Consider the following 27,225-nt stretch of genomic DNA (forward strand, 5'->3'; position numbering starts at 1 on the left):
TTGGTAAGGGATAATGGCACTCAATTTACAAGTGCATTAACTAAAGACTTTTGTGTTGATTTAGGAATTGACATGCGTTTCGCCTCAGTTGAGCATCCACAGACAAACGGCCACGCCGAGGCCGCCAACAAAGTCATACTAAATGGATTGAAGAAAAAGCTGGACGAGGCGAAAGGATGGTGGGCGGAAGAACTACCAGGAGTCCTGTGGGCGTACAATACGACTGTACAGATGAGCACTGGGGAAACGCCGTATAGACTAACTTATGGTTCCGATGCCATGTTGTTCGTGGAGGTAGAAAATCAAAGTTGAGGCGAAAGGATGGTGGGCGGAAGAACTACCAGGAGTCCTGTGGGCGTACAATACGACTGTACAGATGAGCACTGGGGAAACGCCGTATAGACTAACTTATGGTTCTGATGCCATGTTGTTCGTGGAGGTAGAAAATCAAAGTTGGCGGGTAATGACTATGAATGAAGAAGAAAACAATGATAATTTGATCGCCAATTTAATCATGCTCCTAGAATTGCAAAGAGAAGAACATTTGCGCAATGAAGCTAGAAAGGGATGGGTCGCCCGCAAGTACGCAACTAAGGTCGTCCCCTGGAAAATGAAGGCGGGAGACCTAGTATTGCATCAAAGGACAATGACTTCAGGGAAAAACAAGTTGACGCCAAATTGGGAAGGACCTTTCCGAATCAAAGCTGAAGTAGGTGCAGGGGCATATAAAGCTTGAACAACTTCATGGCGGTACAGTTCGCCGCACATGGAACGCCTCCAGTTTGAGACAATATTATAGTTGAGTAAAAGAAAGTCGCACTCTTTTTTCCTTGAAAAACGTTTTTAATGAGGCGACCTATGTAAATGAAGGGAAAAAACTCCCATGTAAGGATCTATAGATCCTACTTTTATTTAAAGGAATGAGAAGTGTTTTACAGTTTGATGTTCGTCACAACTGACAAGATCTAACTTACAAACTTTCTTAAATAAATTTTTCCATGGCATTGATCTAGCATGACTAAAACTTTCACAATCAGAAAGTGTCATCACTGAGCACACATAGCCTTGGCAATTCTAGTGGTCACTAGAATCCAAGCCCCGTCCGTAAAACGACTAAGGCCAGTAAAATGCGCCTAAGCCTTGGTTAATACACTAAGCATAAAGCAACCTCGCCAAATGGCGAGCTTAGTCTAAGTACAAAAGCCAAACGAATTAGTTATTGAAACATGCATATTCATCAAAATAAAGGGCGAGGCCCAACATAATAAAGTCATTAATTTAACACTTCAAATATAAAAAAGGAAGGAGGGTGACGCCCATTGTCCAAACAACGCATAAAAACGAAAGAAAGACGAGAAAATTACAAGACAATACAATTAAATTTATTTCTCTGCAGTGGTGGAATCTTTTTTCACGCCCTTGCCCTTGGCATCTTCATTTGCATTAGAAGCACCTTTGCTCACGCCCACGCCTTCAGTCTCTTCACCTTCCTCATCATCTGATTCTTGCATAAAAGGGAGGTTAGTGACGTCAGGATCGGCGGGACCGACAACTGATGACCCTATTTTAGTGGTGTTTTTAGGGTCATTTCTTTGTTTGTTTTGAGTCTTTTTATTAAGTCTCATGTAGTGTTTCATGCATTCTCATACATTTTTATCTTTCTTTGTATCTTTACTTGTTTTGGTAATTTTGTAGTTTTGTAGGGACTTTTCTTGCATTTTAAGTAAGTTTAGGACTTGCATGTTTTTCCTATGTTATTTGAGGGTCCTCTTTGCTAATAGGTTCTTGGAGCTTCTGGATATTTCCTTGGCTTGGTGGTTAAGTTTTCATGTTTGAAACTGAAGGAGAAGGAAGGTCAAGAAGCTTGGAATTGAAAGAAGGCTTAAAGAGGCTTGAATAGGAGTTAAGAGGAAGATAAAAGGGCTTTCCAGCGAGCTTAGAGCGCCTAGGCGTACTCCATTGGCGCCTAGGCGCCAATTGCATTTTCCAGGATTTCTGGAATTGGCGCCTCGGCATGCTAAATTGGTGCCTAGGCGCCAATTGCTTTCCAGAGGCATGTTTTGGGCATGGAATTGGCGCTCTGAATTGCCGCCTGAGCGCCCAGACTCGTGTGTTTTGTCTATAAATAAGGTTTTAGCCAATTTCTTTGGAACACTTAGTCATTTTACTCATTTTGGATCAAGTTTAGAAGCTGAGGAGAACCTTGGGGCTTGTGAGAGGCTTCCATCTTGTTACTTTTCTCAGGTTCTTTACATTTCTTGTATAGAATCACTAGCCATGAGTGGTAGTTTACTTTTTGCTTTGGGTTTAAGTGATTCTATGAAACTCTAGTTATAATTCCTATCTCTATGCCTTTGCTCTTGATTCTACCTTGAATTTCGATTCGATTTGCATGCTTAGCTTGAATGTACAACTTGCTATAGACTAGACTATAATCATATCGGAAGATTGTTGTAGTTTGGGGACATGAATTGAGATTAACCCTTCTGTGCTTGCTACTAGGAATAGAGGAAGGGTAGGGTTTTGTTGGCCTGAACATAAAGAACTTAGAGCCTCAAATGCATGATTAGGTACACAAGGAATTTGGCCTAACTTTCAGTTTGAGGGAATTGCTTGTATGAGGCATCAACAAGTAGTTAACTAGGCTAGAACCACAAGGAACGAATCAAGGTTTCACATGCATAAGATAGGTAGACTTGAGTGGATTAGATGATCGATAACCCAAGGCATTTTCATCAATTGTTATTTTCAACATTTTCAATATTGCTCTATTACAAATCTTTTGTCACAACAACCAAACCAAACAATTGAATCTTTTATTGCTTTCGAAACTTACAAACTTTGCGCTTAAACCCACGACTCTCACTCACAATCCCTGTGGATTCGATATTAAAACCCGGAGATATCTGTACACTTGCAGATTGTCCAACAAGTTTTTGGCACCGTTGCCGGGGATTGTTTGTGGTTTTTGGTTTAAGTTTTTAGTTTGTGGTTTTATTTTTGATTTGAACTTTGTCTAGAATTGGTGCGACTAATCTTTCTCTATGTTAGTGTCACACTTTCAGGTAAGTCTCACGGGAAACACCGTCATGGGTGGCCGAATGACGGAGGAGGAGAAGCAAGCCCATATTGAGGAAAAAATCCAAGAGGGGATCACCCTCCGGTTACGTGAACAAGGAGTTGAGAATGCCAACCGGTCTCTTCAAGAACTCACTTCGGCTACCATGAGTTATGACTATCCCGGGAGCATTGTTTTTCCCAAGGGAGTGGGAAACTTCTGTAAGATCAAGTTTTGATTTAGTAGTACAACTCTATGTTTTGATGATTACAAGTTAACCTTTTGATATGAACAATTGTGGTACTCTAACGTGTTTTTCTGAGTGTGCTATTTACAGGCTCTGACCTCAACTCAATCTCACACAAATCAGAAGCACTGTGTTAAAGAGCGACCCAAGCAACGCTTTCGCATTCACCATGTTCAGTATGAACAGTGGAAAAGCTTCAGAAGTTCTGAAGTTATACAAACTCTGATGTGGACTCAGTCACTAAAAGTTCTGAAGATCCAGAAAGTCTGATAACCAAGAAACACTGAAGGCTCAGATATTCTGATGGTGTAGAAGACTCTGAAGATCCAGAAGCTGATTAGTGAAATTCTGATGTCCAGAAGCAAGATACTCTGAAGACCATGTACTTCCCTCTGAGTTCAGAATCAGAAGAAACAATGGTCAGAGGATCTGGGCTTTCCCTCTGACTCTGATCAACCGGCTTCACAAGTTCCAATATGAAGCATTCCCCTGATCAGAAGTCTCCTAGGTTTAAAGGTTAAGTCGCTATCCAAGTACAAAAGCAACTGTACCTCCCTGACGACCTACCTAACAGTCTCAGACATAGCAGAAGCTGGATTTTCCAGAACTGCCCTCCAACGGTAGCATTTCCCATGCAACGCTCAACCCTAATCCTTGGAGTATATAAAGAGACTGAAGACTGAAAGAAGCGGCTAGAAGCATTCACATACGCGCAAGACAATTTCAAATTCTTCTAAGCTTTCTTTCATCTGAAATTCATTGAGTTTACTATTAGCTTTTTAGAAGCAAATCTCTTGTAAACAATTCTTTGATAAACAGTTTGTTTAGTTCCTTTAGGAGATCAAGGTTGATCGGATCCTAGAGAAGACTAAGAGAGTGAATCTTAGTGTGAGCTAAGTCAGTGTAATTGTTAGTCACTTGTAGGTTTCAAGTGCAGTTGTAACTCTTACCTGATTAGTGGATTTCCTTCATTCTAAGAAGGAAGAAATCACCTTAACGGGTGGACTGGAGTAGCTTGAGTGATTTATCAAGTAAACCAGGATAAAATCCTTGTGTGCTTTTCTATCTCTTATCTTTAGCACTTAAGTTCTCGAAAGATTTGTCAAAATCTTTAAGGTGGAAGCTTTATACTGAAAACGTTATTCAAACCCCCCCTTTCTACCGTTTTTCATACCTTCAATTGGTATCAGGGCGCAAGTTCTGATTACCACACCTAACAGTGTTCAGTGATCCGGGCCGGTGTGAAAAACAATGGCTGCCACCACCAGTGAAACTCAAAGAGATGGTTACAATGCAAAGCCTCCTATGTTCGACGGTCAAAGGTTCGAATACTGGAAAGATAGACTGGAAAGTTTCTTTCTGGGTTTCGATGCAGATCTCTGGGAAATTATTGTGGATGGCTACGAGCGTCCAGTTGATGCAGATGGCAAGAAGATCCCAAGGTCAGAGATGACTGCAGATCAAAAGAAGCTGTACTCACAACATCACAAAGCAAGAGCAATTCTTCTAAGTGCTATTTCCTATGAAGAGTACCAGAAGATTACAGATCGTGAGTTTGCGAAAGGCATTTTCGAATCTCTGAAGATGTCTCATGAAGGAAACAAGAAAGTCAAAGAATCAAAGGCATTGTCTTTGATCCAAAAGTATGAATCCTTCATCATGGAGCCAAATGAGTCCATTGAAGAAATGTTCTCCAGATTTCAGTTGCTTGTAGCTGGCATACGACCTCTCAACAAGAGCTACACAACAAAAGATCATGTCATAAGGGTCATCAGGTGTCTTCCTGAAAGTTGGATGCCTTTAGTGACTTCAATAGAGCTCACGAGAGATGTTGAGAATATGAGTTTAGAAGAACTCATCAGCATTTTGAAATGCCATGAGCTGAAGCGCTCAGAGATGCAAGATCTGAGGAAAAAGTCCATAGCCTTGAAATCTAAATCTGAAAAGGCTAAGGCTGAGAAGTCAAAAGCTCTTCAAGCTGAAGAAGAGGAATCTGAAGAAGCATCAGAAGATTCTGATGAAGATGAGCTGACTCTGATCTCCAAGAGACTCAATCGCATCTGGAAGCACAGGCAGAGCAAATACAAAGGCTCTGGAAAGGCAAAAGGAAAGTCTGAATCCTCAGGTCAGAAGAAGTCCTCACTTAAGGAAGTCACATGCTTTGAGTGCAAAGAATCAGGGCACTACAAAAGTGACTGTCCAAAGTTGAAGAAGGACAAGAAGCCAAAGAAGCACTTCAAGACAAAGAAGAGTCTGATGGTGACATTTGATGAATCAGAGTCAGAGGATGTTGACTCTGATGGTGAAGTCCAAGGACTCATGGCTATTGTCAAAGACAAGGAAGCAGAGTCAAAGGGAGCTGTTGACTCTGACTCAGAATCAGAAGGAGATCCTAACTCAGACGATGAAAATGAGGTATTCGCTTCTTTCTCTACCTCTGAACTGAAACATGCATTGTCTGATATCATGGATAAATATAACTCCTTATTGTCTAAGCATAAGAAGCTGAAAAAGGACTTATCTGCTGTTTCCAAGACTCCTTCTGAACATGAGAAAATTATTTCTGATTTGAAAAATGATAATCATGCTTTGATCAATTCTAACTCTGTGCTTAAGAACCAGATTGCTAAGTTAGAAGAAATTGTTGCCTGTGATGCCTCTGATTGTAGAAATGAGTCTAAGTATGAAAAGTCTTTTCAAAGATTCCTAGCTAAAAGCGTGGATAGAAGCTTAGTGGCTTCAATGATCTATGGCGTAAGCAGAAATGGAATGCATGGCATTGGCTATTCTAAACCAATTAGAAATGAGCCCTCTGTGTCTAAAGCTAAATCCTTGTATGAATGCTTTGTTCCCTCTGGTACCATATTGCCTGATCCTTTACCTGCTAAAGTTGCTAAAAACCCTCTTAAAAAGGGATCCTTCTCTATGACTAAATATCATGCAAATATTCCTTTAAAATATCATGTTGAGACACCCAAGGTGATCAGAACCTCTGGGGTAACTAACAAGAGAGGACCCAGAAAGTGGGTACCTAAGGACAAGATTATCTATGTTGCAGATATCCTTGATAGCTCCACTGAAACACCAATCATGGTATCTGGACAGTGGATGCTCGCGTCACATGACGGGAGAAAGGCGTATGTTCCGAGAGCTGAAACTTAAGCCTGGAGGCGAAGTTGGCTTTGGAGGAAATGAAAAGGGTAAAATTGTTGGTACTGGTACTATTTGTGTAGATAGTAGTCCATGCATTGATAATGTGTTATTGGTAGACGGCTTAACACATAACTTATTGTCTATAAGTCAATTAGCTGACAAGGGTTATGATGTTATATTCAATCAAAAGTCCTGCCGGGCTGTAAGTCAAATCGATGGCTCTGTTCTGTTTAACAGCAAGAGGAAGAACAACATTTATAAGATCAGATTATCTGAGTTGGAGGCTCAGAATGTGAAGTTCCTTCTGTCTGTTAATGAAGAGCAGTGGGTATGGCATAGACGGTTAGGGCATGCCAGTATGAGAAAGATTTCTCAGCTGAGCAAGCTAAACCTTGTCAGGGGCTTACCCAATCTGAAGTTCGCTTCAGACGCTCTCTGTGAAGCATGTCAGAAAGGCAAATTCACAAAAATCCCTTTCAAGGCAAAGAATGTTGTCTCAACCTCAAGGCCGTTGGAACTTCTGCATATCGACCTTTTTGGACCAGTGAAAACTGAGTCTATAGGTGGCAAGAGATATGGGATGGTTATCGTTGATGACTATAGCCGCTGGACATGGGTAAAGTTTCTAACCCGCAAGGATGAGTCTCATGCTGTGTTCTCTACCTTCATTGCTCAAGTGCAAAACGAGAAGGCTTGTAGGATTGTGCGTGTCAGAAGTGACCATGGTGGAGAGTTTGAGAATGACAAGTTTGAGAGTCTGTTTGATTCCTATGGAATTGCACATGATTTCTCTTGTCCCAGAACTCCTCAACAAAATGGTGTTGTTGAGAGGAAGAACAGAACTCTTCAGGAGATGGCTAGAACCATGCTCCAAGAAACTGGCATGGCTAAGCACTTTTGGGCAGAGGCAGTAAATACAGCATGTTACATTCAGAACAGAATCTCTGTGAGACCAATTCTGAATAAAACTCCTTATGAATTGTGGAAGAACATAAAACCCAACATTTCTTATTTTCATCCTTTTGGCTGTGTTTGTTATGTTCTCAATACTAAGGATAGATTGCATAAATTTGATGCTAAGTCTTCTAAGTGTCTATTACTTGGTTATTCTGAGAGATCTAAAGGTTTTAGATTTTATAATACTGATGCTAAGACTATTGAAGAATCTATTCATGTTAGATTTGACGATAAGCTTGACTCTGACCAGTCAAAGCTAGTTGAGAAGTTTGCAGATTTAAGCATTAATGTTTCTGACAAAGGCAAAGCTCCAGAGGAAGCTGAGCCAGAGGAAGATGAACCAGAGGAAGAAGCTGGTCCCTCTAACTCACAAACTCTGAAGAAGAGCAGAATCACTGCAGCTCACCCTAAGGAATTGATTCTGGGCAACAAAGACGAACCAGTCAGAACCAGATCAGCCTTCAGACCCTCTGAAGAGACCTTGCTCAGTCTGAAAGGATTGGTGTCCTTAATTGAACCCAAGTCCATAGATGAAGCTCTTCAGGACAAGGATTGGATTCTGGCTATGGAAGAAGAATTGAATCAATTCTCCAAGAACGATGTTTGGAGCTTAGTGAAGAAGCCTGAGAGTGTCCATGTAATTGGAACAAAATGGGTATTCAGAAACAAGCTGAATGAGAAAGGAGATGTAGTCAGAAACAAGGCAAGGCTAGTTGCTCAAGGCTACAGCCAGCAGGAAGGAATAGACTACACTGAAACCTTTGCTCCAGTAGCAAGACTGGAGGCAATCAGACTGTTGATCTCTTTTTCAGTGAATCACAACATAGTTTTACATCAGATGGACGTGAAGAGTGCCTTCCTAAATGGTTATATTTCAGAGGAAGTCTATGTTCATCAACCCCCAGGTTTTGAAGATGAGAAGAAGCCAGACCATGTGTTCAAATTGAAGAAGTCACTCTATGGTCTGAAGCAAGCTCCCAGAGCATGGTATGAGAGACTCAGCTCATTCCTTCTGGAGAATGAGTTTGTAAGGGGTAAAGTAGATACAACTCTCTTTTGCAAGACTTATAAAGATGATATCTTAATTGTGCAAATTTATGTTGATGATATTATATTTGGTTCTGCTAATCAATCTCTATGCAAAGAATTTTCTGAGATGATGCAGGCTGAATTTGAGATGAGTATGATGGGAGAATTAAAGTACTTTCTGGGAATACAAGTTGATCAAACACCAGAAGAAACATATATCCATCAGAGCAAGTACACTAAAGAACTTCTGAAGAAGTTCAATATGCTGGAATCAACAGTGGCCAAGACTCCAATGCATCCTACATGCATTCTGGAGAAAGAAGATAAAAGTGGTAAAGTATGTCAGAAGCTCTATCGTGGCATGATAGGTTCACTTCTATACTTAACTGCATCTAGGCCAGACATACTATTTAGTGTTCATTTATGTGCTCGTTTCCAATCAAATCCAAGGGAAACCCACTTAACTGCTGTTAAGAGGATCCTAAGGTATCTGAAAGGCACCACTAACCTTGGCTTGATGTATAAGAAAACATCAGAGTATAAGCTTTCAGGTTATTGTGATGCTGATTATGCTGGAGATAGAACAGAGAGAAAAAGTACTTCTGGAAACTGTCAATTTCTGGGAAGCAATCTAGTCTCATGGGCAAGCAAGAGGCAATCAACCATTGCACTATCAACTGCAGAGGCAGAATATATCTCAGCAGCAATATGCAGCACTCAGATGCTCTGGATGAAACATCAGCTGGAGGATTATCAGATCCTTGAGAGCAATATCCCAATCTATTGTGATAACACTGCTGCAATCTCATTGAGTAAGAATCCTATCTTGCATTCAAGGGCAAAGCACATTGAGGTAAAGTATCACGTTATTAGAGATTATGTACAGAAGGGCGTACTTCTTCTAAGTTTGTTGATACTGACCATCAATGGGCAGATATCTTTACAAAGCCCTTAGCAGAGGATAGATTTAATTTTATTCTGAAAAATCTGAACATGGACTTTTGTCCAGAGTGAAGATGGATCAGAACCTCTGACTATGATACTTCTTGATCAGAAGATGTCTAGTCCAGAAGGTAACTCAATCAGAGTGTGTGTACCCATTGGTACTGACTCTGAAGCTGAGACAGCAACACGTGTGTCAGTATTTCTGATGCATAGTTCCTCGTGCCCGTGTGACAGTCTGTCATGTTGCGTGTAGATGTGCTTCTCTCCTGTGTGTGATATGTGTATTTACTGTTACTATCTATCTTTAATTTTCAACCGTTGATTTTAAATCGCTTTTTGAATCAACAACGGTTATTTGTCAAAACCCACTATACACACACGATCTCCTTCACTTCCGGTTTTTACTCTCTCTCTCTCTTGCTATTTCAAAACCGCTTATCCTCGATTTCTCTCTCGATCTCTCTTCATCTTTCAACCTTCATCTTCTACCTAAACCTTCAACCGCTCCAAAAATGGTGAGTCAAACCAGAAGAGCTACTACAGATGCAACCCAGTTCCCTCATATGGTAGTTGGTCTAGCAATAGGTCAAAGGGGTCCTGAGAATCCGACTCAAGATCAAGGTCAAGCTCAAGAGCAGATTATTCCGATTGCAGAACGGGGCTGTGCCGTTCACTGCGTATATGCTCCTGAAGAACTTCAAGTCCTGGCAGAATGGAGATTCGACCTCAACAACCTTGCTACAAATGGGTATGATCTTCGTCCTGAAGTCCAAGTTCAAGGTTGGGGAAATTACTTCAACAGGCTTCGAGGACCGGTGTATGATAAACTGATCAAGGAATTCTGGAAGCACGCCGACTGCGATGATACTCAGGTGGTATCTCACATTCTTGGAAGAAAGATCATCATTACAGAGAAGTCTTTCGTGAACCTGCTGGGTGCAGAAACTGCTTTTGGGTATCGTTTCCAATTCACTGAATCAAAGCTGAAACCCAAGACGAAGGATGAGACCAACAAGGCCCTGTACACCAATTACAAACCGGGCAAGACGAATTACAAAGTGATGGACCTTCATCCCAAGCTCAGGATCTGGCACAAGATTTTGCTCCACAGCATAAACCAGAGACCAAAGGGCAGTTCTCCATACTACATCAACTTCAACCAGAAGGCGATGTTGTTCTTCATCCAAGACAAGAAGAAGATCTGCCTTCCCTACTTCCTGTTCTCCTACTTGAAGGAGTGTATCCGGAAGTCTCGTACCACTGCCTCCATCAAGTCAGCAATCAAGTATATTCCCTTTGGGAGACTGTTGTCTGATCTCTTCATTGAGAGTGGCCTCATTCAAGATCTGGTAAATGTTGGATGCACAGAGGATCTGACCACCATTGTCAGTGATGTCTTCACTGCAAATTCTCTAAAGAAAATGAGCCTAGTCAAGAAGAAGATTGCTCCTGCCCATGAAGACACATCTTCTGAAATCAGAAGTAGAAGGGTGCCTCTGAATGACTACCCTCTGTGGACACAGGCAGACAATCCTGAAGCCATTAGGTGCTATGTTGAAGACCTAAGGGCTCAAGGCTTTGAAATTGATCTCGATGAATTCTTCAGCAGACTGCCGCCAGCTCCAGAGTTTCCTTCTCCTATCAAGAAGAAAGTTCAGAGGAAGATGATCCTAGAAGAATCTTCTGAGGAATCAGATGTCCCTCTGACCAGAAAGAAGAAGACTAGTCAATCCAAGAGAAAGCATGATGAAACCAGCAAGCCCGATGATGGTGATGATGGTGATAATGAGGATGGTCCTCCTAAGAAGAAGAAGAAGCAGGTCAGAATTGTGGTGAAGCCTACTTGGGTGGAACCAGCTGCTGAAGTGATCAGACGGATTGAAACTCCTGCCAGAGTGACACGATCATCAGCACATTCAAGTAAGTCTGCAGTTGTTTCTGATGATGATTTGAATTTATCTGATGCACTCCCCATATCAGCCATGCTCAAACACTCTTCAAATCCCCTCACTCCTATTCCTGAGTCCCAACCAGCTGCACAAACCACCTCTCCACCACATTCCCGAAGGTCTTCATTTTTTCAACCTTCTCCTACTGAAGCACCTCTCTGGAATTTGCTCCAGAACCAACCCTCTAGGCCAGAAGAACCAACCTCTCCCATTACCATCCCGTACAACCCATTAACTTCTGAACCCATCATTCATGAGCAACCAGAGCCTAACCACACAGAACCTGGACCCAAAACCTCTGATGACTCTGTCCCAAGAGCATCAGAACGTCTGGCTCCCAGAACCACGGATACAGACTCTTCCACAGCCCTTACACCCGTATCCTTCCCAACAAATGTTGCTGATTCTTCTCCTTCCAACAACTCTGAATCCCTTCGAAAATTCATGGAAGTTAGAAAAGAAAAGGTGTCTACCTTAGAAGAATACTATCTCACTTGTCCAAGCCCTAGGAGATATCCTGGCCCTAGACCCGAACGTCTAGTTGACCCAGATGAACCTATCTTGGCCAATCCTTTACATGAGGCAGACCCTTTGGCTCCACAAGCTCACCCTGCCCCTGACCAACAAGAGCCTATTCAACCAGAACAATCTGTGTCTAACCAATCCTCAGTTAGATCACCCCATCCTCTGGTTGAAACTTCAGAACCTCACCTTGGAACCTCTGAACCAAATGCTCAAATGTTTAACATTGGCTCTCCACAAGGTGCCTCTGAAGCTCACAGCAGCAATCACCCAGCCTCTCCTGAAACCAACCTCTCTATAATTCCTTACACTCACCTCCGACCCACATCTCTCTCTGAGTGCATCAATATTTTCTATCATGAAGCCTCTTTGATGCTACGCAATGTGCAAGGTCAGACTGACCTAAGCGAGAATGCGGAACATGTGGCTGAAGAGTGGAACACTCTGGGCACTTGGCTCGTGGCTCAAGTTCCAGTTATGATGCAGCTCCTGCATGTAGAGGGAAGTCAGAGGATCGAGGCTGCAAAGCAAAGGTTTGCTAGAAGGGTGGCTCTTCATGAACAAGAACAGAGACATAAGCTACTTGAAGCTATTGAAGAAGCTAAACGAAAGAAAGAACAAGCAGAAGAAGCTGCACGTCAAACAGCAGCTCAAGCTGAACAAGCCAGATTAGAGACAGAACGACTTGAAGCTGAGGCTGAAGCTCTTAGATGCCAAGCACTTGCACCCGTAGTTTTTACTCCTGCTGCTTCTGCTTCCACTCCAGATCCTCACGCTGCTCAGAATGTTCCTTCTAGTTCTGCTCAGCCAAACTCGTCCAGACTCGACATTGTGGAACAACGTCTTGACACTCATGAGTCTCTGCTGATTGAAATGAAGCAAATGATGATGGAACTTCTGCGTCGATCTGATAAACCCTAGCTTTAGGATCTCTTCGCTTTGATTTCTTTTTCTTTATCTATGTTTTATTTCGTTAACCTCTAGCTCTTTCTTATTAATCTTTACTTTGTTCGTTTGTGATTATCTATGCATATATATATATATATATATATATATATATATATTTCTGACATTATGTTTGCAAATCATTCTTTATTATTATTCATCATAAACGCTTTTACATCATACATTCTCTTTCTTTTTCCTAATATCCTAGAATGGAGGATCCCTCCTCATTCTTCTGCACTCCTGGCGCTGCTCTGACCTCTCCTTCTCCAGCCGCTCCAGTGCATACTGGATGTTGTTGAGCCTGTCTTTTAGCTCATCCCTCTCCAGAATCTCTTCTGCAGTCTTGAGCTTCTCTTCAGAAATCTCTTTTTCTTCCAGCAGCTTGAGTTCAAGCTGGCTGAGTTCTTGCACCTCCTCCACGAAGGCAAGAAATTCCCTCAAGTCTCTCTTCAACTCTGGACGCAGGTCCTCCTCCAGCAGTGTCCGTGTTAGCTCTGAGATGGTCCGTGTACCCTCTGGATGCCTAATGTTCAGGAACAAGTCCTCCTCAAAGGCCTTCTTTCTCAGCTCTTCTAGTGCTACGACGTATGATGCCATTTTTTTTTACTGAAAATTGCTCGAGTTGTGAAGCTTACCTCTCTCTCCAACGCTTTATATAGGCTTCACTTTCTCTCTGGAAGTTAATGCTCCTACAGTTTCTCGAGGAAAAGTTTTTGGTAACTGACCCTCCTCTTTACTCCCTTGACCGGTGGTAAACGTTCTTATCTTGCATTAACTCTTCTATTTATTTCGCCTAACTCTGATTCTTGCATCGTTTTCATTTTCTTTAAACTTAGACCTTCTCTCAGGGGGAGTACCTTGTACTTCAAGCTAAGTTTTTCACACCCCAAGCTTTTTGCTTATGACAAAAAGGGGGAGTAAACCCAGTTTTTGATGTGTAAGATGTGTTAGTGTGATTTATTTTTCTTTTGGAGAATTTAAGAGTTCCACCTTTATGACCATAGATGTGTCACTGGGCAAATACAAGGAATACATTTCACTTCTTCTGAAGTGATTCTAATTTGACTCTGATACCCAAGACTCTGATACCTTGTCCGTGACTCTGATTACTTATGCGCTCTGATTACTCTATTTTCATCTATGTCATAAGTTTTTCACTCTGAACTCTTATATCATTTAGCTCAGAATCTAGACTTTACTAATGTTTTCATCAAGTATTATATTCAGGGGGAGCTAAGCTCAGAATCAAGCAGTGACTTGAATTCAGAATGAGCAAGATAAACTATTCACATCAGGATAAGTCTTATTCTATATCTCTAAACTCTGAGTGAATTTAGTTTAATGTTTAAGAATTGTTCATCAAAAATCTTAGTTTTGTCATCATCAAAAAGGGGGAGATTTTAAGATCAAGTTTTGATCTAGTAGTACAACTCTATGTTTTGATGATTACAAGTTAACCTTTTGATATGAACAATTGTGGTACTCTAACGTGTTTTTCTGAGTGTGCTATTTACAGGCTCTGACCTCAACTCAATCTCACACAAATCAGAAGCACTGTGTTAAAGAGCGACCCAAGCAACGCTTTCGCATTCACCATGTTCAGTATGAACAGTGGAAAAGCTTCAGAAGTTCTAAAGTTATACAAACTCTGATGTGGACTCAGTCACTAGAAGTTCTGAAGATCCAGAAAGTCTGATAACCAAGAAACACTGAAGGCTCAGATATTCTGATGGTGTAGAAGACTCTGAAGATCCAGAAGCTGATTAGTGAAATTCTGATGTCCAGAAGCAAGATACTCTGAAGACCATGTACTTCCCTCTGAGTTCAGAATCAGAAGAAACAATGGTCAGAGGATCTGGGCTTTCCCTCTGACTCTGATCAACCGGCTTCACAAGTTCCAATATGAAGCATTCCCCTGATCAGAAGTCTCCTAGGTTTAAAGGTCAAGTCGCTATCCAAGTACAAAAGCAACTGTACCTCCCTGACGACCTACCTAACAGTCTCAGACATAGCAGAAGCTGGATTTTCCAGAACTGCCCTCCAACGGTAGCATTTCCCATGCAACGCTCAACCCTAATCCTTGGAGTATATAAAGAGACTGAAGACTGAAAGAAGCGGCTAGAAGCATTCACATACGCGCAAGACAATTTCAAATTCTTCTAAGCTTTCTTTCATCTAAAATTCATTGAGTTTACTATTAGCTTTTTAGAAGCAAATCTCTTGTAAACAATTCTTTGATAAACAGTTTGTTTAGTTCCTTTAGGAGATCAAGGTTGATCGGATCCTAGAGAAGACTAAGAGAGTGAATCTTAGTGTGAGCTAAGTCAGTGTAATTGTTAGTCACTTGTAGGTTTCAAGTGCAGTTGTAACTCTTACCTGATTAGTGGATTGCCTTCATTCTAAGAAGGAAGAAATCACCTTAACGGGTGGACTGGAGTAGCTTGAGTGATTTATCAAGTGAACCAGGATAAAATCCTTGTGTGCTTTTCTATCTCTTATCTTTAGCACTTAAGTTCTCGAAAGATTTGTCAAAATCTTTAAGGTGGAAGCTTTATACTGAAAACGTTATTCAAACCCCCCCCCCTTCCTTGTGAGTTGAGACCGACATTCACCAACTTGGTGAGCCAAAGCCAATATGGTGGAGGTGCTTTAGAAGATCCTCATGCTCACATGGAGAGGTTCATCCGGAAATGCAACACTTATTGGGTGAACAATGTTCCATCGGATGCGATCCGGTTGAGTTTATTTCCATTCTCTTTGAAGGATGCAGCTGAGGAATGGCTAAATACACAACCTCAAGGGAGTATCACTACTTGGGAAGACATGGCAGAAAAGTTCACAACAAGTTTCTTCCCAAGAGCCCTTTTGAGGAAATTGAAAACAGACATCATGAATTTTGTGCAAACCGCTGAAGAGAATCTCGATGAAGCTTGGGAGCGCTACCAGAAGCTCTTGAGGAAATGCCATCAACACAATCTCACCCAAGTTGAATTGGTTGAAACGTTTTATGATGGTCTAGAATACTCTTGGAGGTTTGGCCTAGATGCGGCTTCAAGTGGGGAGTTCGATGCTCTTCCCCCACAAGCGGGGTATGACTTAATAGAAAAGATGGCAGCGAGAGCCACGAACTCTGAAAATGATCGCCAAACCCGAAGGAGTATGTTTGAAGTTGAAGCTTATGACAAGCTTTTGGCCTCCAACAAGCAACTCTCCAAACGAATGGCGGAGATTCAAACTCACATAAAGGCGACCAATTTGGTCGGTGCTAGTGTAGCCAAAGTGGAGTGTGTGACTCGTGGGGGGCCTCATGTTATTGATTTTTGTACCATGCCTAATCAAGGTTTCCGTAGTTAAAGCTCTGGACTTTCTCAACAAGTCCAAGAGCAAGTTGGTGAAAATGATGGTGGCAAGAAGAGCTTAGAGGAGCTATTGGAGAACTGCATCAATCGCATGAAGAACAACTATAAGAACCAAGAGGTGGCTATAAATAACTTGGAAAGTCAAATTGACCAGCTGGCCAAGAAAATGGCCGAGATACCTCAAGGTAAGTTTTCTCCCGATTCTTTAATTTTGTCTATACAAGAAAATTCTGCTGTTGTTACCACTAGGAGTGGGGAGAGTGTTACATGAGTCAAAAAAACAAGTGAGCAAAAAGATGAGGGTGTCATGGAGAAGAGAGTGAGTGAACCGGTGAAAGCTAGAGTTGTGAGTACTCCTTCTCCTGAACTCAGCAAGATTCTATTCCCCAAGGCTTTGGTTAAGAAAAATTTGGATAAACAGTTTTCCAAGTTTTTGGAGGTTTTTAAGAAGCTCCACATCAATATTCCTTTTTCTGAAGCCTTGGAGAAAATGCCAATCTACGCTAAGTTCATGAAGGATATCCTAAGTAAAAGAAGGAAGTTGAGTGAGGTAGATGAAACTATCATGATGACTGAGGAGTGTAGTGCCATTTTGCAAAGAAAAATGTCTAAGAAGAGAAGTGATCTTGGGAGTTTTACTATCCCAGTGGAGATTGAGGGGTTGACTGTTGTTGAAGCATTGTGTGATTTGGAAGCAAGTTTCAACTTGATGTCGCTTAGCATGTTTAGAAGGTTGAACTTAGGAGAGGTCACCCCGACTATGCTCTCCTTACAAATGGCGGACCGATCCCTAAAAACACCATATGAGATTGTTGAGGATGTGATGGTGAAGGTGGTCAAGTATGTGTTCCCCGTGGACTTTGTGGTGTTGGACATGGAGGAGGATGCAAATATTTCTCTCATTCTAGGCCGACCCTTCTTAGCCACTGGTAGGGCTAAGATTGATGTTGATAAGGGTCAGCTAATTCTCCGAGTTGGTAAGGACAAGGTAAAGTTTTCGGTTTTCAATCCTACTTTGCAAACTAACCTTAATGATGATTTTGTTTGTGATATAATCAACAGCTTGTCCAGGTCTTCAGGAGAGACCCCCGAGGTAAGTGAAAAAGATGTTGAGCTTAGCCAAGCTCTCATCAAGCTTGTTAGTGAAAACAAGTATGGGGGGTCGAAAGATGAGAATTTTCAGCCCACATGGCCCGATTTATTCAAGCTAGTCACCTTGTAAAGATGGAAGGTGTGACTAGTAATGAGCTCAAGATTAAGCTCTTCCCTCACTCCTTGAAGGGGGGAGCAAGGATTTGGTACGATGGTTTAGATGATACCCTCTCTTGGGAGGAAGTGTTCCAAAGGTTTTGTGCAAGGTTCCTACCTTGCACATGTGGAAGGAAGATTGATGGTAAGGAATTTCCTTCCTAACACCAAAGGAAGGAGAGTCCACCTAGGACCATAACTTAGGCCTGCTTGGGAGACAACCCAAGTCTTGTTTTATTTTGCTTGTTTGTTTGTTGCATTTTACAGGGAATGAAAGCCTGAATCCTGGAGTAGGAGGTGTATCTAAGGCCTTCATGGTAACTTGTAAAGGAGGTCGACTCTTTCCCTTAGTTAAGCTCATGCATTTTTGCATATTTTTCCTTTGTAGCTTTTATTTTTCTTTTGATCACACACTGTTTAGTTAGAGTCGTTTTTGGGTCTTTACTTCCCTATACTCACATGTTTTTGCCCGTAGTTATGCTTTCATACTTGTGCTGTTTTTAAAATGTTTTTGTGAATACTTGTGTTTTTTTTTTTTTTTTGGGATGAGTGATTGCATGTTTGGGGAGAGAGGAGGAGACTTCGGTCTTACGAGTGTTTCTTGAGAAAGGGGTCAGTGTGAGTCCATTAAGGGTCTATCTTTGACCCTTCACCATAAAAATTCTCTGGAGGATCCTGACTCACTTGCAATTCTTGGTTCTGCATTAATTTCACTCATAGCATGCTTTGTGATTCTTGCTTTATTCTTGAGACTTGTAGGATTTCTTGAGATTCTGAATTTGTGGGTTGAACATTATCCTTAGTTGTCCCATTTGAGCTTTATCGGAGAATTTGTTGTAGCCAAAAGATTGGGATAGATGTTTGGTTGGAATATTGGGGAGTGATGGTCCTTGGCATATTTGTATGGAGCTGAAAAAATTGTGAAATAGTCTCTTGCCCCAAGAAAAATGTTGTTGAAAAATAAAGGGAAAAGAACTCCTAAACAAAAGTTGGAGTGGAAAAGAAAAAAAAGAAGGAAAAAATTTAAAAGGGGGTGCAGGAGACTTGTGCTAAAAAGTTTGTTGTGAAAAGCTCCGGTGTTATTAGAAGAGGACCACACTCAATGTGCTTTGAAGCCTAGATTTTTCTTAGGGACCAACGTTTCAACCCTTTTGAAAGTCTCTTTGAATATTCGCATGTTTGATCTTTGTTGCTATTGAGTGAATGACATTCAGGACCTATGAACTTGCTTGTGTGCTCAGTGCACTAAATTAACATCTCATCCTAGGATTTTTAGATCTATATGCTTCCCATGAATGGACTCTACACTCTTCTCTTTTCAAAAGATGCATGAAGTAGGTTGTTGGGTCTTTCTCTTGGAACTAGCTGTGGTTACTTTGTCCCCCATGTTTTTTATGAAGTATTCCTTGTTGAGAGCACTTGTTTGGGAGCATTTCTTGCGCTTGAGGGCAAGCGAGTGTTGTTTACGCTCGAGGGCGAGTTGTCGTTGAGTATAGTGGTGTGATGACCCTATTTTAGTGGTGTTTTTAGGGTCATTTCTTTGTTTGTTTTCAGTCTTTTTGTTGAGTCTCATGTAGTGTTTCATGCATTCTCATGCATTTTTATCTTTCTTTGTGTCTTTACTTTGTTTTGGTAATTTTGTAGTTTTGTAGGGACTTTTCTTGCATTTTAAGTAAGTTTAGGACTTGCATGTTTTTCCTATGTTATTTGAGGGTCTTCTTTGCCAATAGGCTCTTGGAGCTTCTGGATATTTCCTTGGCTTGGTGGTTAAGTTTTCAGGTTTGAAACTGAAGGAGAAGGAAAGTCAAGATGCTTGGAATTGAAAGAAGGCTTAAAGAGGCTTGACGAGGAGTTAAGAGGAAGATAAAAGGGCTTTCCAGCGAGCTTAGAATGTAAGGCCAAAGTTTTTCAGTTTATACCAAGTGAATAAATTCTTATTCACCAGTAGGTTTGATGCATGGCGAAGGGAAACCTGAACAAGAGTTAGTAAATGAAATAAATGTATGAAGGAGAAAGTTCAGGAAAAGTCTGAGGTTCGTATTGAAGTCGATAAAAGTTATAGCACGATCGTTTTACGCTTAAACCTAGGTCAGAAACCCTAGTATATAGCTAATTTTCACTTTTAGGCACGACGGAAGTTAATTCCAAAAATCTTCAGAGAAATGTTAGAACTTCTCTTTTTCCATATATCACAATCGTTTCGAGGCGAAACTCTAGGATCTACGAACGTCCGATTCCAATCATCGGAAGTTTGCCGAAACCGAATCCCTGGTATTTCAAAACCCTAGAATTTCTCGACAATGAAGACTTTTTCTATTCAGAGCTTCAAATGAATATTCCACACGCGTACACCCATTTCTCTTGATGATTTCAATCTTTCTTCCGAAGGAAGTTTTCCATTCCGACATTCGATGCAAAAAGCAACTTATCGGGTAAAATAGTTTTATACCGACTATGCTTTAGTTGCCAAAAATACAAGGAGACCTCTTTATAGTTTTGGAACTCTTTTGCCAAAACATATCTATTAATTCATGGAGAATGAAGTCGGAAAAATCAGATTCGCGAAACTTTCATTTTCCCGCGAATTTCCAACCTTTATATATAGCAAAGAAAGGAAGAAAAACACAAATTCTCCTCCATTTTCTCTCCCAAAACCGCGGCCAAGAACAAGGAAGAAGGAAGAAGAGTTTTTCTTCATCGTTTGCTTGATCGTCGATCAATCAGTTGCTACTTCAAGGCTTCGAGGTATAGTCGCTAATCCTTACCTCTGATCGCTTTTTCCATAGCTTTTCTGTAGAGTTTTCTGAGCGGATAGTTTATGGGTTTTTGCAAAACTATCCTGAATCTTTCATTTCTGATTCTAAACCTCTTCCTTATGCGCCCAAGATCACTTCTGCCGGGTTAGATTTTCCGTTATGTCGCCGGAATTCCGCCGGAATCAATTTGAGCCTAAAATACCCATTTTTGGAGTTTTTGGTGTAAAGCTTCAACCTTTAGGCTGAAAACTATCGCCTTAGCTTAGTGCTAGTAGGATTAGTTGTCATAAACGTCGTTGGTGACGTCCCTGCAAAATTTTATTTTTGGGATTTCAGTTTTGAAAAATCCTAAGTTAAAAATCATGACCAAAATACCCCTGCGACAGTTTTTGATCCGATAATTTTTCCGAGTTCAGAATACCCTTAGTTACGGCTTATGAAAGCATAGGAACCAAGTTTGATCGAAGAAAAATCGAGCCCCATAATTGCACAAAGTGGCCGAGCCCTATTAGGGGGGAGGAGGAAAATTTCCTTTTCCGAAAACTTGTCTTTCGCGCTAGTTTACCGTACCTTAGGGTATAGATTACTTCGAGTAACCTTAGTAAGTATCGATAGCTTAGTTTCCGATAGATTCTGATAGTATTCTGTGATTTTATTGTAAAGGTGCTTTTGAGGATTTTCCCGAGGACCAACACTTTGAGAGCGAGGAAGCACTAGTTGATCATTCTGGAGAACTTTCAGGTGAGGACTTCTCACTGAATCTCTAGTTAATGCTTAGGGTCGATGTTTCGACATTGTTTACTGTTTATGCACTGGAATTGTGTGTGATTGGAAAATGTTTTCTGAGGCTTCGGCTGACAATGTAGATGATTCATCTACTGAATGTTTTTGAGATTGTCTTACATGCTATGTGCTATGTGGGTAATCTAGGATGTGTGGTGCATGCTTTATATGCTAAGTGCTAAGTGTTTATGATGCGATTTATTGATAGATGACATGTTGTTGATTGTGATGATTTAAATATGCTCTGTACTGGAATCTGAGATTCTGAATGGTGAGAATAGCGGGCAGGTCATGCCGATTTTATTTTGAGAGTTTTGAGAAAGTTTGATAGGACGAACGAGGTTCGGGCCTTAATTTTGTTTAGTGGATCGAGACATCCTCTGAAAGCGACTTGGGATTGGGAGATCCTGAAAATGTATAAGACTTGCGATAAGACAAAATGGAATCTATTTTATAAAGAAAACTCATAAGACCTTAAATAACCTCTAAATCTTTAAGTATTGGTATAAATCTCGAAAGGAGGCTTTCGATGCAAATCATAGTTTTGGAAAAACGAGGAGTGTCGTCGGATCCAAGTGTTGAGTTTGTCGTGGTTGTGTTGTTGGAGCAGCGTTTGTTGTCGTGCTGTTGGAGCAGCGTTTGTTGTTGTGTTGTTGGAGCAGCGTTTGTTTGTTGTGCTGTTGGAGCAGCGTTTGTTGTTGTGCTGTTGGAGCAGCTATGTGTTGTTGTGAAGTGTGTCTTTTGTCGCAGAATCGACTTTACCTTAGGGTAAGCTTTTAGAGACATTAATTTAGCTAGAACACGTGGCGACGTGTCGAGTGAGATCGGAGACGTTGATTGACTAATCATCTTGCATTCATGCAACATTAATGAGGTATTAACACAGGACGTACTCTGGACCTCGTCGGTTTCCAAAATGGTCATAAGACCCGGAATGCCGTGGAAGAGCGTTTGTAGACGTCTCTTGTAGCAGACCGAAATGGCAGACCTACGGGTTTACTGCTGATCTGGCTACCTTTGTGTGGTGTAAGAGGCACGCGGGCCGAAATGGTTCCACCGTGGCTGGTGTTAGGACTGATCCGTTTGATGTCCATCCCTTTCCGGAATGCATGTGGTTAACTGGGTTAACCTGCATATCATTTCATGCAACATGCATACTGACTTAGTGATGAGTGTGTTTGATACTTGTTAATTCTATTTGAGGCATGTTAACTGTGATTTATCGTCGTTTATATTCATCATGAGATATGCAACCCTAGGATGTTATCCCTAGCTAAAAGCCTAAGTGGCTATCCTATTATATGTATCTATCCTTGCTATTATTTACATAATTCCTTGGACTTGACCCTCGCGTCTTCTGTGTGTGCTTTGGCGAACAAACGCCCTTTGTCAGATGTCTTTGGCGGACTAGTTCACGACGGTTCACCCTTCGGGGGAAACTAGAGTTGGGATGCTGGAACAGGAGCGCATCGCGATAGCGAGCGGAGGACGGAGGATGTACCTAGACTTAGTCGTTCTGGATTCAGATTCGGACGACGATCACGCTAGCATGTAGGATTGAGTGTTAGTGTGAGCTCCTCGAGATGGGATTAGTGTAGGAGTAGAGTCTTAGCTCTGAACATCATTTGTTTCATTCGGGACAGGGTAGTTTCCCACCTATAGCTTTTTGTGTGGTTTCGTTACGGGAATCACAGAGAGTTGGTTGGACTTAGGAAGTCTTGTTTCAGGCCGATGGGCCAGCTTATTCTCATTTTGAGGGATAGTGTTGCGGACACTTAACCTTTTCTTTTGGTTTGTACTTTTGCCTACGGGCGCTACTCTTCTATTACCCGTCACTGGAGGTTTACTCGTGACGAGGTTGCTACTTACAGCGGGGGCTGTTTATATATTATATATTAGTTTTATTACTTTTCGCACTTGGGTTTTATTTATTTCAGTCTTGTCTTAGTTATAATCGGAAAAAAAATATATTCACGTTTTTCCGCATTAAGTTTACTTTTGGTTACTAAAGTGACGCCACCGAAATCGGGGTGTTACATAGAACACCTAGGCGTGCTCCATTGGCGCCTAGGCGCCAATTGCATTTTCCAGGATTTATGGAATTGGCGCCTAGGCATGCTCAATTGGCGCCTAGGCGCCAATTGCCTTCCAGAGGCATGTTTTGGGCATGGAATTGGCGCTCTGAATTGGCGCCTGAGCGCCCATACTCGTGTGTTTTGTCTATAAATAAGGTTTTAGCCCATTTCTTTGGAACACTTAGTCATTTTACTCATTTTGGATCAAGTTTAGAAGCTGAGGAGAACCTTGGGGCTTGTGAGAGGCTTCCATCTTGTTATTTTTCTCAGGTTCTTTACATTTCTTGTATGGAATCCCTAGGCATCAGTGGTTAGTTTACTTTTTGCTTTGGGTTTAAGTGATTCTATGAAACTCTAGTTATAATTCCTATCTCTATGCCTTTGCTCTTGATTCTACCTTGAATTTCAATTCCATTTGCATGCTTAGCTTGAATGTACAACTTGCTATAGACTAAACTATAATCATATCGGAAGATTGTTGAAGTTTGTGGACATGAATTGAGGTTAACCCTTCTGTGCTTGCTACTAATAATAGAGGAAGGGTAGGGTTTTGTTGGCCTGAACATAAAGAACTTAGAGCCTCAAATGCATGATTAGGTACACAAGGAATTGGGCCTAACTTTCAGTTTGAGGGAATTGCTTGTATGAGGCATCAACAAGTAGTTAACTAGGCTAGAACAACAAGGAACGAATCAAGGTTTCACATGCATAAGATAGGTAGACTTGAATGGATTAGATGATCGATAACCCAAGGCATTTTCATCAATTGTTATTTTCAACATTTTCAATATTGCTCTTTTGCAAATCTTTTGTCACAACAACCAAACCAAACAATTGAATCTTTTATTTCTTTCGAAACTTACAAACATTGCGCTTAAACCCACGACTCTCACTCACAATCCCTGTGGATTCGATATTAAAACCCGGAGATATCTGTACACTTGCAGATTGACCAACAACAACCTCACCATCCACAATCTTCTTCATGAAACCAAATGAAGAGAAGTCAAGCTTAGGATAAAGAACTCGAAATTGGTCCTTGGCACCCAGATGTCCAAGGATATACTGGCGAGAGCTCCTTTCCAAAAGGGTCTCGTCAGCTTTTTTTAAACTGGCTTCAAGCCCTTGGATCCTTTTCTCCGCAGCTTCAAGCTTAACTTCAGCATTTGTTTTGGCAGATCGTTCCTTGGTATGCTCCTCTTGAGCCTCTTGCAGCTGCCGGCGGACGCCTGCCAAGGTATCCTCGGCCTGCTTCTTAGCAATATCAGCACGCTTGGCAGCGGTATCGGCGTCAGCTTTCAGGCGAGTGTAAGCCGACCTTGCCTCTTAAAACTTCAGTTGGGCACGAGCCTTCTCCGTCTCAATGCCCTTCAGGTGGGGCAGGAGACCGACAACACAACTCGTAGCAGCGAGAACCTGGTTAACAGCAAGAGTCACCACCCCCTGAACCCCCCTGATGGGCGACCTCATGAGGAATTTGGATGTTGAAATTCCTCTCCATAAAGTGAAGACCGTTGAAATTAGCGTCAAAGACGCTATGAAGGGCGCCGGTCTCACTGCCGGGTACTGAATCGCTCGATGACTGAGGCACGGGGCTGGTCGCAGCGACCAAGTTAGCAACCAGGAGTTTGATGCTTGGGCGGGGGAATGTTGTTGCTTTGTTTGCTCTCTTTGTGGACCTTAGATAAAGATCCATCTAGGGTCTTTTGCTTGGTGTCACTTTTTGAAGTGCTGGACTTCTGACGCTTGGGGTCACGGTCATCAGCTAAGGGCGACTTCTTCCTGTCGCCCCTGGATTCCTTCTTATCATTCTTTCTCTGCCCTTTGGCAGTCTCAACCTGGCTAGAGATGAAGGATAACATGTTGTCAGGGTTGATGCCGCCCTTGTTCTTGCCCATTTCAGCTGTACATAACATAAAAGAAAATGTAGGTTAAAGCAAGGATTGAGAGTAAAATTGCTCGAAACAATTACTTGATAAATCTAAACTTACTAAAAAATTCCTGGAGTTTTCCGTCCTTGGCGGCTTGAAGTAAGTCGGAATTGGAAATTTGAGGAAGAGTAAGGATGTATAGGGAGACCTGTTGCTCATCCTCGTTCAAAGCCTCGAGCACAACAGTGATATCGCGGCGAGGATTGACAGTCCAATGTAAGGGAAACAAGGGGCGGTCTTTTGAATCAAGGATTAGGTTGGGAATGTCAGGCGAATGGACGATCTTGAAAAATTTCTTTTGCCAATGTTTGAAATTGCTCTTCAAAGGCTTAAAGATGGCCATGTTGGGACGGGCAGACAATGGGACGAAAGATACTGTGGCCGGTTTGGCGATACAAGTTTTGTAGAAAAAGAAAATCAAGGGATAAGTGGAAGTCACATTCAATTGAGCACACAACAGCTCAAAGCACCGAATGAAGCCCCAGGCGTTCGGAAGAAGTTGGCAAGGGGCGACGTTCAAGAAAGTGAGGACATCACAAACAAAGGGGGAAAAAGGGAGTTTCATGAAAAGCTCGGTAAAGATAAATCCATGAAGGTAAAACCAAGCGGGCGCCCCATCGGCCCCTGAAGGTTTAAGTGTGACGACGTCATTATCATCGCAAGGGGCGACATTTAGAGATAAATCCTCATTGTGGCCAGTTTCAGGATTCACATTGGTGAAACCCTGGGCGGTGAGGCGGTTATTATTCAGAGTTTGAATGTTGTTCCAAATGGAACGGAAAAGACACTTGTCATCCATACTTTTCACTAGTTCTCCAATCGGACGAGGTGGATGGATTGTCAGAGGAAAGTTGAGATGTTATAGAATGGGCTCTTTTAATGGTGGGGTCAGAAGCAGAGGGCGAGTTAGAAGACTCAGAATCAGAGTCAACTACAAAGATGACTTCTGGGCTAATGGTAGTTTTGTCATCGTCAGAAACAGAATCAAGAGACAGAGAGGACAAGGATTGACTCTGGGAACACATCCTAGGAAGTTTCATGGGGAGAAGATGAACAGGTAAAAATAAAAACAAAAAAGAGAAGTAAGAAAGAGAAGGGGAAACTGACCAAAAGCAAGAGACGTAATAGGAAAGCAACGAGCTATGGTTGTCGGAGCAGCGAGAAGTCACCGGAGCAGTAAGAGTAACCGAGAACGGAAAGCTTCAAAAATTTGGAGAAGAGCAAAAAATCATGAAGTAAGTAGAAGTGAAAAGAAAGAAAGTACATGACTTCTGGCTTTTATAAGAAAAATGAATGAAGAGAGAGAGAGAAAGGGGAAGCGACACGATCGGATTTAGACGTTTTCAGGAAACGAGGCACTCCCTCGAATCCCGCGTGAAAAGACAGTAGCAGTTGAATGCTAATGATGGCAATTTTTTGATACGGTGCAGCATATGTCATATGAAACGATGCGAAAGTAACGAACGGATGAAGATAATGGGCGACTAAAGACTTGAGTTCTCAAAGACATTTCAGCTTCCAAAGAATCGAAAGCATCATGTCTTGTAGGCTTGTGGGCTGGGCGAGGGGACCGACCTCTTTATGCAACCAGAAGACATTAGGCGACCAACTTCTTTGTGCAACCAGAAGACATTTCAGCCTCTAAAAGAATCGAAGCTTCATGTCTTGTGGGCTTGTAGATTGGGCGGGCTAGTACAAGCCCATAGACCCGCCCAGTACGGTCAACACCCTGGAAATAAGGCATGGGTTCCAGCACACAGAGATAGACCCAGGCCTACTTTGTTTTATATACATTAGTGGTATATGTATTTGTCTTATCTTACATTGGGATTTGGGCCTTGTATGTAAGGCTCAAATCCATGAATATTCTAGATAAGGACCACTCCCACTGTAAAAGGGGGTGTCCTGACCTTGTACTAGGCACATTTTTATCATTAATGAGATAATTTCCTTATTCTTACATCACGTATATTCTTTTAGCTCTGTTAGGGTTTATCAAGGGTACTTCATATCCATTGTTAGACCTTATACCAGAACACTAATTTTTAATCTCCTTTATTTTAGGAACTTAGCATGTGAGACTTGACAATCAACCCCGACAGAATAAACCCCTTCCTCCCCACCACCACCAACAACAGCCCTTCTCAAATCTCCCTTCAAGACCTTCACTACCACAACACCACCACCAAAATTTAGCTACGACAAGTGAAGGATTAACAGGGAACATTTCATGTGCAAGTAAACACACGTCTTGATGAAGTCAAA

At 41.7% G+C, this 27,225-nt stretch overlaps 1 non-coding gene across 1 annotated transcript; it reads right to left on the reverse strand.

Annotated features, from left to right (window-relative positions):
- Nucleotides 1-15,679: 15,679 nt before the first annotated feature.
- Nucleotides 15,680-15,786, reverse strand: LOC130716382 (small nucleolar RNA R71). The gene has a single exon (XR_009011998.1). It is a non-coding gene; the product is annotated as a small nucleolar RNA R71 (small nucleolar RNA).
- Between the last annotated feature and the right edge of the window lie 11,439 nt (nucleotides 15,787-27,225).

Source organism: Lotus japonicus, chromosome 4 (genome assembly GCF_012489685.1).
Source record: "Lotus japonicus ecotype B-129 chromosome 4, LjGifu_v1.2".
Taxonomy (NCBI): domain Eukaryota; kingdom Viridiplantae; phylum Streptophyta; class Magnoliopsida; order Fabales; family Fabaceae; genus Lotus; species Lotus japonicus.